Source organism: Choristoneura fumiferana, chromosome 6, assembly GCF_025370935.1.
Source record: "Choristoneura fumiferana chromosome 6, NRCan_CFum_1, whole genome shotgun sequence".
NCBI lineage: Eukaryota > Metazoa > Arthropoda > Insecta > Lepidoptera > Tortricidae > Choristoneura > Choristoneura fumiferana.
In genome coordinates, this window is record NC_133477.1 from 8,117,577 (window position 1) to 8,130,658 (window position 13,082).

Genomic DNA, 13,082 nt, shown 5'->3' on the forward strand with positions numbered 1-13,082 from the left:
ACATTCTTGTTGTGCTGTAATTATAATCGTAAGACGTAAGTAAACCTTGAGTAACTTTAGCCAGCTCATTAATCTAGTTTACTTAATAAAATTACTATAAAGCCACAAATCTAACTATGTTAAACGATCCGACCGTAGAGTGAAAACCGACCCAACGTAAGACATTACAAGACTTATCTAACCGTAACCGGATGGACCGTTTCACTCGCTATTTTTTGTCGATTATACAGCTTAACACTTCAGTGTGAAAACCACATGGCAAATTCTTAAAATGGCTGCTCGAGCTTGAGTCAAATCATTGTCTTTAGTGAGAGATGGTGCGATACGAACTTGGATTTTCGAGTTTTGTAGTAGCCCCTCAGATTCTTTAATTGTACCACGTTGAGCAAAAATTATTATAATTAATAAAATTAAATTTTTTTTTTACATTTTAAATTTAAAATTTAGCCTTTAGCCGTGGTGGCCGAGTGGTTTGACCTATGGCCTCTCAAGCAGAGGATCGTGGGTTCAAACCCCGGCTCGCACCTCTGAGTTTTTCGAAATTCATGTGCGGAATTACATTTGAAATTTACCACGAGCTTTACGGTGAAGGAAAACATCGTGAGGAAACCTGCACAAACCTGCGAAGGCAATTCAATGGTGTGTGTGAAGTTCCCAATCCGCACTGGACCCGCGTGGGAACTATGGCCCAAGCCCTCTTGTTCTGAGAGGACGCCTGTGCCCAGCAGTGGGACGTATATAGGCTGGGATGGATGGATGGAAATTTAAAATTAATAAGTTTTCTTTACATTTTAACCGTAGGTTAGTTGATCATCAGCTTGTTCCAGAAAAATCATTATACTCGTAAAGTGAACTCTGGCAGTTTTCCATTTCCTCAATAATAACGTGTCAGGGACCGGAAAATACGGAAAATTCCTTCTACTAAGAAAATAATCCTAAAAATCTTGTATTACCTATACGGAAAGTCAAAAACAAAGATGCGTCATTGAAATAAGTATCTCTCTCCAACATAACATTTTTATTTAAATGAGCGGCTTAGCATGCAAACATGGTCGCCGAAATAACGGATAGTTGTAAAATCAACCACATTCCATCACCCATTATTAACAACACCAAATAGTAACATCTTCATTTAGTTTATCTAGGTACTCCTAATGTCTTAAAATACTTAACATAATGCTATTATATATAGTTTGTTTGGATAGGAAAATTGGAGTCTTAAATATTGAAATTTTCCCATTAAACTATCTAAACATTTACATTTCTGTATTGAAAATATTGAAATACACTAGACTAGTTTGTATTACAATGATAGATAAGTAAAATGTTTAAAATCCTTGAATGTACCAAGTCTGGCAGCTGAAGTTTGTTTACATTTAGTTAATTACCTAAACGTTTCAAGTATGTTAGCGTACGTTACAGAAAAAAAAGATTACTTAAACCTTTTAAATAAATAATGTAAGCTACTTTAATGAAACAAAATGTCAGTCAGAAGCACGTCTGTTTTAATAATCACAACAATAACATCGTCAGTGAATAAATCATATTAAACGAGGCTAATCTTTTAAAAGTATTTTTCTTTTGTTTATCACGACTTGGTTTCATATTCACAATGTAACATGTAACATAACAGAGTATATTTATGCAACTCTAAAATCTACCTTATTTAAATTCGATTACTAATTTATTTAATGGAAACTTTTAGTAACATCGGATTTCCACTGTAGATTATAAACTTTCTTTATGTCTCCAACTTTTAGCATACCGCATGCACCACAATCGATTACTCTAATCCAAACTTAACATTGTGATAATCGTGAATACCTATTTAAATTCATTTAAGTATGTAGGTACGTTATTTCGATTTATCTGGGTCATACAAAAAAGCGGCACAGCCGTACCATCCTTTTCTTGACGCAGTTCAGGCCATTTTCGACCCCCCTATAACTTTGTTTTGAATAAAACTAGAAGCTTGAATTTTCAGTAACCAAACAGGCATTGTATAAACACGGTATATTTCAAATTTCATAATTTAAGAATTATAACTAGTCAAAGTATCATAATTTTGTTACTCACTCACTGACTGACTGACCGATCATCAAAAACTTTAAGGCACTTCTAGCAGACATAGAACCTTCAAATTTAGAATACAATTAGTTTATAGTGTATAAATCAAGGAAAAACTAAAATATTTCGCAATTTCGGTCCAGTTTTCTAGATACACCAACTGCATAAATAACTTTGTAATGTAATGATATATATATACGTTTAAAATAAATAGATTGAATTGCAATCGCAATTTTATTTAATATAATATGTATTACTTGCGAGATACATTGTGTTTGCATGCGATGGCCAAGTCAATCACTTTATTTAAAACTAGCTTTTGCCCGCGGCTTTGCTCGCGTTAAATTTGGCGTAACATACATTTACTTTCTGCGATCCTTTTTTCGTGTTTTGATTGATTTTTCGGAGGATTTCATGGAAATACAAATACAGACAGACGTTGTTTTAGACAGATGGTGCAAATTTTGGAATTCAAAAATCAACCTACATACGTAATAAATCATAATTCGTACCAACTTTGAAACCCTGTTTCGCTGTTCAGGGGCGGAATTCTAGAGAACGTTAAATTAAAGTACTACTCATTTCTTTTCTCCGCGAGTTCAAACACGATGTAGGATTCTATCATCATGTAAGACTGATACCAGCCTTATTTAAAAATATATTGTATGAGTGAGACAGAAACATGTATGTATGCAGGTGAGAGAAAGAGAAATAATAAATGAGTCGGAAAATGGCTTCCTTGTGTTTTATTGTATCTTACATGGCGCTACGGTAAAAAAATCTATTTTAAATAGATTTAGGCATAAAAGTGAACGTTACAATAATTCGCGAAAGTAACCAAGTGTTTGCTAACGTTATAGCAATAAAAGGGCAAACGTCATTGCCTAGATCACGTTCTTTTTTTTAGGTTTCGCGCGGCACGATAGCCACGTAGAACGAACGAACAGCAGAACAAAATGGATTCCCTAGACGAAAGCGATTTTGAGAATTTCAACACCGTAGATTTGAGAAATGAGTTACGTTTAAGGTGCTTACAAGTCTCAGGATTAAAACAGGACCTTATTAAGCGCATTATTCAGGATAACATTGTGCGTTCCAAGGACACCGAAGCAATGCAAATACTTAAGGAGGAGAGATTTAGAAGGCGTTCGCAAGATACGGAAATCCAACATATGCAAAATACCATCGAGCAATTAAAAGGTAAATTGTCAAGAAACCAAAGCAACGGCGAAAGTTTGGAACATGATCTAGAACAAGGTATGTCTGGTTTTATGCAAACATCACCAAACTCAGAAAATGCTACTTTAATTACCATTCTATCGCAAATAGCTAGTACACAACAAATGTTAGCAAATCAACCAGCTTATCAAGTATTTTCAACAAGTGACACAAGCAATGCTATACCACTGTTTGCTGGAAATAAAATGGACAGTGCAAATCATTGGATCTGTCAAGTTGAAAGGGTAGGCAGCTTGGCTAATTGGACAAACAATTTAATGCTTGTGAATGCATCTATGAGGTTAAGGGGGCCTGCAAATGACTGGCACAAGGCGATTGGCAAATATATTGATAGTTGGGATGATTGGAAGAAAAAATTAATAGACAGGTTCAACATGAAAATGACGTTTGCGGAGTTCATTGCGTTTCAAGCAAGACGAGTTTTAAGACCTACGGAAACTATTACTGAATACATTTATAATAAAAACGCTTTGTTTGAAAAGTCACCTACTATAATAACTGATATGGATAGGGTGTCACTAATTTTGGAAGGGATTACAGAGCAACGTTGGGCGATTCCACTAGCAACACATTGCTGCAACACTGTTGAACAATTATTAAATCATGCGTCTGCATTGGACAATATAAGAAAGGTGTTTCCCCGGGAATCATTACATGGTGTGCACAAACCAAGTGCTTTTCCAACTTCAACCACATCTAAATTTAGCGACAAAAGAAACAGTAATTTCATTCCAAAGTTCAATCCAGAGACTGACAAGGAAGAAAATCAGACATGTTATAGATGTAAACAAAAAGGACATGTGTCATATAATTGCAAAATGTCCAGCATGGAGCAAAATATGCCATCTACAAGTAATAAAGATAGCAATATTAGTCAGAGTTATAAGGGCAAGCAACAGGTAAGTTGTATACAAAACAATGAGCCTAATGTTACATTAATTCCAGTTACAATAAATGAGTTCTTACAACTTAAAGCACTTCCAGATTCGGGATCAGTAATAAGTATAATTGATAAAAAACACCTCCCAGAAGATACTCAAGTTCACCCATGGCAAAAAGGAAGTTTTAAGGCAGCAGGAAATTTAATTACACCAATAGGATGGTTCACAGCACGCATACAAGTGGGTAAGATAGATTATATTATGCCTCAGATTGCTATTTGTGATAATTTACCTGTACCTATGATAATCGGCAAGGATTGGCAGCTTGCGGTATATGCCAGAATAATCTTTGACCCAGATGGCAAAGTTTGTATTATAACACCAACTCATACAGAACTGTTCCCAGCGGTATCAATCAGAAGTAATTCATTAGCCTGTTGTATACAAATAAACGGAAATAAACCTGTAATTACACAAGATTCAAAAGACAAAGTTATGAAACTAGTTGAGGAATATAATGACATTTTTAAAAATGACTCCAATGACATTGGAAAGTTTCCAGATTTTGAATTAGAAATAAACTTGAAAAATGAAAAACCCATCAGTTGCAAGCCATACAGGTTACCAGAACCAGAAAGGATATTTTTAAAAGAAACAATAGAGAAATGGTTAGAACAAAAAATATGCAGATTATCAGCTTCTCCATATGCTGCTCCTATGTTTGTAGTACAACAACCATTTCATGAAACCACACCATATAGACCGGTGGTGGATTACTCAAAAACGATTAACCCCATTACAATTTTAGATGCCCAACCAATTGAGAGAATGGAAGATATTGTAACAAATATAGCACAGTTTTATTATAAATTTAAATTAGATATATTTCATGCCTATCATAACATATGTATCAGAGAAGCTGATATTTTCAAAACGGCAGTTATTACTCAAGATTACCATGTGGAATTCAACAGAGTGATGTTTGGATTGGTGGGAGGACCAGCAATAATGTCGAAGGTAATTAAGTCAACATATGGTCAATTATATAACCAAGGAGTAAGGGCATATTTTGATGATATCTGTGGAGGAACCAATTCAATAGAAGATTTCATTCAATTATTAAGAAAAGTTTTCCAAGTAACAAGAGAAAAACAATTAAAGTTAAACAAGGAAAAATGTATATTTATAGCCAAAGAAATACCATTATTTGGAAAAATTGTAGGATATCAGGAAGAAAAGGTAGACCCAAAACGTACAGCAGCTGTTGAACAATATCAAACATTAAGCACATTAACAGAAATCAGATCATTTCTTGGTTTCACAGGGACATTCAGAAAATACATAAAAAATTATGCCAGTGTTGCCAAACCATTACAAGATATGCTGAAAAAAGTTAAATCAGAAAAGAATAACAATATCAACAATCAAGAAAATTATGAAGGCAATAACATGAAGAAGAAATTGGTACTATCACAAGAACAACAAAATTCATTTCTAGCATTGAAAACATTAATTACAACATCTCCTGTTCTAGCAAATTTTCAGCAAGACGCGGAGACAATTGTGGAAACAGACAGCAGTTATGCAGGTATTGGTGCATGCCTGTTACAGATACAAAATGGTGACAAAAAAGTTATTGAGTATGCAAGCAGAGGATTGAAGGACACAGAAACACGTTATCATATTAACGAACTAGAAGTCACAGCAGTTTATTGGGCCATAGTGAGTAAATTTAGAATTTATTTGTTAGGTAAAAAGTTTACCTTAATCACTGACAGTTATTCCACAGCATATATCATAAATAAAGCAAAAATAAACAGGAAATTTGCACGCTATGTGATAGAACTGGCACCTTTTGATTTTGTGCCAATACATAGACCAGGGAAACAAAATGTCATTGCAGACCACTTATCTAGGTATCCACTAAAAGATTTATGCATGATGGTGATTTCTTCAAATTCAGAAAAATTACAGTTGGCTCAAAGTAAAGATTCATTTGTACAACAAATAATACTAAAGTTACAAAAAGAAGCAAACACTCAGCATTTGAAACAAATACATCAATTTTTCACAGTTACAGATGGAATATTAGTGCACATAAACACGGGAAACATGGAAAATAAGGAAAAAATTGTTGTTCCACAAAGTTTACGCACATCAGTGCTAGAAATCGCTCATGACGATAATGGCCATTTAGATTGTGATACAACCCTCACAAAACTAAAAACACGCTATTGGTGGAAATCTATGAGAAAAGATGTAAAAGCATATACCAAGTCATGTTTAACCTGTTTGAAAACAAATCGACGTACAAAGTTAACTTATGGTCTGTTAAGTGGAAGACCAGTACCTGAAACTCCTATGCAGGTAATATCATCAGATCACATAGTTGCATTACCACCAACTGAATCAGGAAATACATACATTTTTGTTCATATTGATCACGCTACCAGATATATTTTTGCCAAACCAACATGTTCCTTGTCAGCCCAAGATGTAACACACACAATTGAAAATGACATTATTTATAGATACGGCCCGCCTCTTACATACATATCAGACAATGCACCATGCTTCATAAGTCAATTAACACAGAATTTCTTCTTCAAGTATGGAATAGAGCACTTGCCTACAACCCCATATACAGCAAGTAGTAACGGTTTATGTGAAAGGGCAAATGCCACTATTGTGTCCGCTTTGACGAAGTTTGCCCTGGAAAATGGTAAAGATTGGGATATGTTATTACCAAAAGTCACTCTAGCAATAAACACATCAAAGCAGAAATCAACAGGTTTTTCACCTTTTTTTTTACTGCATGGATATGAACCGAGAATTCCACCAAAAGAAATTCATTTTGGTACTATCATAGAAGACACAGAGAGACAACACCAGTTGGATTTATTATTAAAAGCCAGACAAGTAGCACAAGACAACCTAAAGAAGGTACAAATAATAAATAAACAAAGATTTGATTTATCAAGAATACAGCATAATTTCAAAAATGGAGACCATGTTATGTATGAATGGCACAAACCATCTGACACCAAATTAACACCAAGATACAAAGGTCCATACAGAATTATAAGAAAAATAGGTTCTGTTTGTTACGAAATTGAAGACATAAGCAAGCCTACAATCAAAAAAAAAGTACATGTTCAGTATTTGAAAACAGTGGGTGACCCTCATAATTTAGACTTAATTTCAGATATTTCAGCTCGTTACAATAATGACCGCACAACTTTAGATGACCATAACAACCCCAGTGATGATGATGGCAGCATGGACTACAACCATAAAAACAACACAAACAGTGACCGAATTTCCGGCGAGACGACGGTGAAAGATCCCATGGTTCCATATACAACCAGCAGAGGGCGCACCACGCACAAGCCACGGACGTACAAAGAGTTGTAATGTAAAAACAATATCATAATTAAATTTTGTTCTATAATACTTAATTTGGTTCATCTACCTTCTGTAAAGAAAACAAATTCTATTTTTCTACTATGTGTTCTAGAAACGGCTAATGCTAGCTTTCCAATAACCTGTTCAAAGTTATTACTTTTAAAAATAATTCCACCACTAATACAAAGATAGGAACGTACAAAAATATATATATACATTGAATAATTAAGTATATAGTTTTCATAATTGTATGCACTTACTAAATTGCAGTATAGGGTTAAGTTTTTTTTTCTTTCAGTACATGATTGATTAAATTGTGTTCTTTACATTTAAAACAAATATACAGTAAGTTTTGAGCACAAAAGTAAGTAAACAAATGAACTTACTGTTAAACTTTGCATGCACAAATGACAACAGATGTCGCTGAAATCAATGAGCAGTTTAATAGTTGTGATTTTTTTTGTAAATCCCAATATAGAAAACAGGCTACCTACTTATGAGCTTATAGAATAATTAAACTAAAATTTTAGAAAATATAAAAATAAAGTAGATTAAAATAAGGAAGAAATAAAACAGACAATTGAAAATCAAAACTTTATTAACAGTAGAGTATTAACAAATTTAGTTGGAAAAGTCGCTGCAAAGGGCATGTAAGGTATTGTTTGTTTAATAAATGTTTTTTTTTTATTTCTTTACTAGATATGTGGTTAAGAATGAGCATGAAGGATAAGTAAAGTTCAAACTTGTTTAATAGTTCTTAGTTACTAGCATAGATTTTTGTAAATTAAAAAAAGAAAAGAAAAACATGTACATTAAAGGTAAAAGTAACATTATATAAGGTAAATATTTTTCTGTTCCTTTTGTTAATTTAAAGGGCATGTAAGACTGATACCAGCCTTATTTAAAAATATATTGTATGAGTGAGACAGAAACATGTATGTATGCAGGTGAGAGAAAGAGAAATAATAAATGAGTCGGAAAATGGCTTCCTTGTGTTTTATTGTATCTTACAATCATCAGGCCTACGCGTCTGTTCCAGACGAATTTTGGCGTGTTATATAGGATTACATCCCCAGAAATTGTAAAGTTCCCGCGGGACATGAATTACTTTTTTAAAATATGCCCCGAAAATGAATTCACTTATTTTAATTTTGCGGAAAGTTTTCATCGAAAAAAAAAGTACCTAGTCTGTCAATCAGGGATAGTGTATCTTTCTATTGGTAAAATAATTATTTAAATCAGCTCAGTAGTTTCAGAGATTACCCCCAACAAACAAAGAAGTCAGTCAGTTCGTTTAACGTACATGTAAAATTTCGTATCTGTGCTATCAGCCCTTGAGGAGTTCCGTCATCAGCAGACGACCCTGGCTGCAGCATCAGATGGTGTATATCATATAAACGCATTGTCATTGAAATTTAACAAATCATGTAGAGTCTTTTGTGTGTGCCATCAACTTTTGAGGTGTTCCCTTCTACGGACCAGGATGAACAGGATGTCACTGCTAAATTATTATATTGTTACCAGATTTACATCAGTTTGCCAAATCTCCAGTCCCTAGTTTTATTAGTTTAGCTTGTGCGTTTTCTGATTCAATTGGTAGGTATATAAAATTCTCTGTATTCGTTTTATCCCGTGAGATTTTCGAAAAATCTTTGAAACAGTTTTTACCTGTTCGTATTGTCTACCTGCATGCCAAGTTTGAAGTCTCTAATATTTATAATTACGAAGTGAGGGCTACCTTGAAGCGAAAATACAAATCCCATTTATTCTCTTTTCCGTGGGAATTTCGGAAAATCCTGAAAAATATTTTTAGATGTTAGTATTATTACCTACTTGCATGTCAAATTTAAAGTTTCTAATAATTATAGTTACGGAATTAGAGTCATTAATTGGAAGTGAAAATACAAATCTCATTTATTCACTATCCCGTGGGAATTTCGACAAATCCTTTCTTAGTGCGCGTCTACACCTATCAAGGAACACGTATTCCAAATTTCAAGTTTCTAGGCCCAGCGGTTTGGGCTGTGCGTTGATCTATAAGTCAGTCAGTCAGTCAGTCAGTTTCTTCTTTTATATATATAGATTACGTTACCGTTTTCATACTCGTTTCTATGACGGTAGTGTAATGGATAACATAAAATTATATGAAATACCTGAGACACTTTTTTTTTATTACAATCGAAAGTGCTCCTGATTCTGAGCAGGAAAACGAAATTTCATCCAAATCTTAAAAAAGTAATTTCAAAAACCCCAATTACTGCGGCGATGATTGCGATTTGCGATGATGCGTATGAGTAGACTATCGACACGTTGACCGCATGGCCTTCGCAATATGGTTTTCAACAATATAAAAGGTGTGCTTAATTTCCGAGTAAGCAATTAATTATAAAAATGACACACTACTTTTCTTCAGGTGGTTTATTGTTTAAAGAAAATATGTATATGCTTGAAAACATATCTGAGCGTGAGAATTCTGTAGTTTATGGACGATGAAGATTTCTCTCTTAGTCAAAAGTTTGCAACCTTTAAGATAACCCTGCAGTAAATCCCCGAGCTGATGAATTGTCGCCAAGGAAAAATCGCGTAAACATATAAGTTACACCATTTGGCAGTGTTCGGTAACAATATGCCCGTAAGTAGGCACCTACCTACATTACATGCGCAGAGAAAATACAACACTATCATATCATGAATAAACATGGATATAATTAAAAACACAAATATAGGTAGATTCATTCACGATTACGTGTGCCGTGGTTCTTATTACAATGTCATTAATGGCTAATTTTGTCAAAATCACGCGTCTTCGTGGATGGCACTAGGTATACCAACCAAATAATTGATTAATTGAAGCCTGAGGTTTGATGCATATTGTGTAATAATAACAACTCGTATTTTATAACTGTTGCTATGAACGATAAACTAGGCATTTTGATTAAGGTTATCCACAGACTACTTACTTGGGAATAGGTCAGTATTTACATACCTACTGTATCTAGTATTTAAATACAAAGTATGTAAAATCAGTTTTGACGCCTCTACCTTACGGTCATCAATTGTAATTAAGTAGACACTTGAAGGCAAATACTCATATGTAAATTTAACGTTAAAGTATTATTAATTGTATTTTGTTGTATAGCATAACCTCATTCGAAAACGGCAGCGCCATTTTACCATTATATGTATATAAGTTATTTTGAAGCAGCTAGTGCGGCCGATGATGACTAAGGGCCGTATTTTGGAGTTGACTTTAACTCCCAAGTAAAGATGGTACCTAACTCCAAACGTTAGATTGTCAAAATACATGGAATCATTAATCCAGGTTTAACGACTTATTATTCTAAATTTAGACGGTCAGAATGGCACAGCACAGTTGATGACCCGCGACTGTTAGCCGTCGTTAAGCAAAGGTTGAGTCTAGCGTCTAAACTTTAGACGAAGCCAGTACCGCTGGCTCCTGTCAGGCAAGCAAACACTGGCCTGGCCTGTGTTGCATAGATGAGGCATACTGGATTCATTTAATTCCTGGATTCTTCTTGTGGCATGCACACGGTTTGTGTTTTGCACGCGGCTGGAGGTCACTGACTTGAAAAAGGTGCCGGCCTTTTATCTCTATTCCTGCCAGTGCTGGCAGCCAGCGCTGACTTGTCTTTAAGAACTGTTTATACGAGATCAATAACAAGCCCGCACTGGCTGTCAGTGAAACTGGCAGCCAACACTGTTTTTCGTCTAAACCTACTGGCTTTAGTAATCAAGATATCGGACTTACAAGTAAGTGATAGCGCCGATGATCATGGCGCCGCGGGGCCCCCGGTGATGGTGATGACTGAGGGTGACAACCAGTTGCAGACAGCCAGCGTGGCGTAGATGATGGCCAGAGATGTATAACCGTCGCCGGTGAACGAGGTGTCATCGGTGGATATGCTGTCGAGGATAGTTTTCTGCGAACAAGTGATAACGTTATTCGTTATTTGTTTCTAACTTTCTAACTGAATGCTTCTCTCATCCATTCAAATGTTGACTGAAGTTACCCTAATTAAAGGATCCCTTAGTGTTTGGTGTTTGTTTCTATATTTTTATGCAAGAAGGGGTTTATATAGGTACATATGCATATCTGTTGCTATTAGTACGAACAAAAAAACAGCGTAGCTTTCGTTGATTTTTCAAGCTTGGATCAAGATTTAATCCCTCATCCTTTATAATATGGGCGAAGACGAAAAAGAATCTATATTACAATTTGGTTTCAAAGCAGACATCACGAAAATGTTGAACAACCAAAAAGGAAAGCAGTGTTCAATGCTTAAATACGAGTACCTACCTACTGGAAAACTTAAGACAAACGCGCAATTTAAATCTGGATTGTGGACAAACCCGTCGGAATATTTATTAAAACAATCTAATTAATTATGTTGTCATTAATCAAAGAGATAACCTTGAAGTTCTATTCCAGTATCTATTCGATATGTCAAGGAGGAACAATATTTCACACGTAACAGCATGTTTAGTCTGACTTTATGTAAGTATTTACATTTACTCACCATGCACCCACTATGCAAATTATGCCATCTATCTATTGAAAACTAACTTTTCATTTCTATTATAAGATGTTTTACCTTAGTAGCTCGAAAAGGGTTGCTTTCTCCCTCGAAATCTATGCGAAAAACACTTTTACCCCGCTAGCGTAAAAAGTTTTTTAGGTACTTCTCATGCTCGTAAAGACTTCACATTCATAGCCGGATCTAGGCGACATAAAACGTTTTACGCTTTAGTGCATAAAGTAAATTATCGTCTAAGATCAAAGCAATGATCAACAGACATGAACAAAAGTCTGTAAAATATAGGTGATTCGTGTTTTATACACAAATTAATTTCTTCCACCAGTATTTTTGTGACTGTGTTGGGTAGTAGGTATAGTAGATTGTACAACAAGAGCATAAAACGAGCCATTTTACCCAAGACGTTCATATAGCCACCCGAGCCAGTACAGCGAGGGTGGATAGACACGTCGAGGGGAAATGGATTTAATGCTCGAGTTTTACACTTTATTTTTCACTTCGATGGCGAGGAAATGAAATAGCAACAGTGAAAACAATTGTTCACACACTACGTAAAAATTATTTTTCATGCATTACTATATAATTATATTTTTTTAGTTTTAGTGATTTATTTTGATTGATTTTTAGTTTTATATAAATAAAAAATGTATTAAAAAAATATAAAGAAACTTCTTTGTGTGGCTGTTGACACCTAACCTAATTACCTTGGTCTTAGACGAAGATTTTATTTTATGCACTAGTGCATAAAAAGTCATTTTATGTCGCCTAGATCCAGCATAAACACCAACTTTACGAGCATGAGAAGTGAAAAAGTTATTAGTGAAACTCTCGACTGCGCTCAGGATATCTCTTTTGAACAGTCGCTTCACTCGAGGCTCTCTATACAGGCTGTAATTTGAAAGTGATCCAAATTAGTGTGTTTCTTGCCAGTTAA

General features: G+C 34.7%; 2 long non-coding RNA genes across 3 annotated transcripts in view; one reads left to right on the forward strand and one right to left on the reverse strand.

Moving 5' to 3' along the window:
• LOC141428958 (uncharacterized) overlaps positions 1–13,082 on the reverse strand; it is a 62,558-nt gene that overhangs the window by 46,971 nt on the left and 2,505 nt on the right. The window lies entirely within an intron of this gene.
• LOC141428594 (uncharacterized) lies at positions 2,817–8,306 on the forward strand. Of its 2 annotated transcripts, XR_012451447.1 has the most exons (3): positions 2,817–3,324; positions 3,847–4,205; positions 4,291–8,306. It is a non-coding gene; the product is annotated as an uncharacterized lncRNA (long non-coding RNA). The 2 variants fall into 2 exon arrangements; XR_012451446.1 differs by having other exon boundaries at positions 2,817–4,205.